This window comes from Tupaia chinensis, unplaced genomic scaffold (assembly GCF_000334495.1).
Source record: "Tupaia chinensis unplaced genomic scaffold, TupChi_1.0 Scaffold000010_1, whole genome shotgun sequence".
NCBI lineage: Eukaryota > Metazoa > Chordata > Mammalia > Scandentia > Tupaiidae > Tupaia > Tupaia belangeri.
Window position 1 is genome coordinate 192,729 of NW_006159440.1, and position 1,251 is coordinate 193,979.

The window sequence follows — 1,251 nt, forward strand, 5'->3', positions numbered from 1 at the left end:
TTTTCTTGTTTTTTTGAAAAGCACACGGCCCCTAACAAAAACCCCTCAAAAAAAAAAAAAAAAGTTATGGACACTGGAGACAGTGTGGAAGGACGGGGGGAGAGGGAAGAGGGTAGGGAAGGAAATTAGGGAGAAACACTAGAGAAGATATTCGTGGGACACAGATGGTTTATTACCCATTGATGATATCATGTATAGTATTCTCAACTGGACTGGTCTGAGATGTATTTCATGTTGGATAAATTATCTTTATAATTAAAGCCAAATGATATATAGCTATCAAATGTTTTAAAATATGATAATAATAATAAAATAATAATAATAATACTCCCCCAAATCCACGAATGGCTCCAAGGAGGACAGTCGAAGGACAATGGGGGCATCTTGGCCTTGGAACGCCACTAGAACCTGACCCCCTGCCCACGCTGCCGTGGCATGCCGGGCAGTGTGAGTGAAGCCATGTTGCTTCTCTAAGGCTGTTTCCTCATGTGCGAGGATGACATCCCACCTTCCCCAATCCCTCAGTCCCGTAGAGGAAAGGCACTAAGGGCTCAGAGGGCGCTCAAGAACACAGTATGTATAATTTTTCCCTCAATGGGTTATTTCTATTTTTATAATTTTAAAACGGTTTTGCCATAGGACATGTGCACTCATGAGAGAGAGAGAGAAATTGAGAAATCACCCCCCAGGGGAGATGGCCATACTGCAATTCCTTTTCTCTCTCCTCTCAGAATTTTGAGCATGCATGCACACACACTTAGCATGAGTTTCACGCCACCGAGTCAGGGCTTGAACCGTGGTCAACCATGTGGGAGTCCAGCACCTTAACTACCTTAACTACCACACAATCTGCTGGTCCTAATTAGCCTGTATTCTTATTGATAAAAACAAGTATCAAGGCCAATGTTCAGAATGAGTTATGATAATCCAACCCTGTAACCAAGAGTCCCCGCTTCCTCCCCCCAAAAGAGCACTCGGCACAGCGCCCCAACATACGAGGCCTTAGCTGTGCAGCGCCTGCCCCTCCTTCCTCCTCTGACACCGTGATCTCTCCCTGAGTGTGGTCTCTGACCCGCACAACCCAGAGTAGCCTGGAGGAAGCAGGTCTGTACAGTCTTCAGATTAAGGGCATCTATCTTTTATCCCCCTACAATGCCCTGCCAGGATTGTGGCATCCAGGAATGGAGCTAAAACTACACTGCAGAGCTATTTCTTTTTTTTTTTTTTTTTTTTTTTTTAGGGATTTTTACT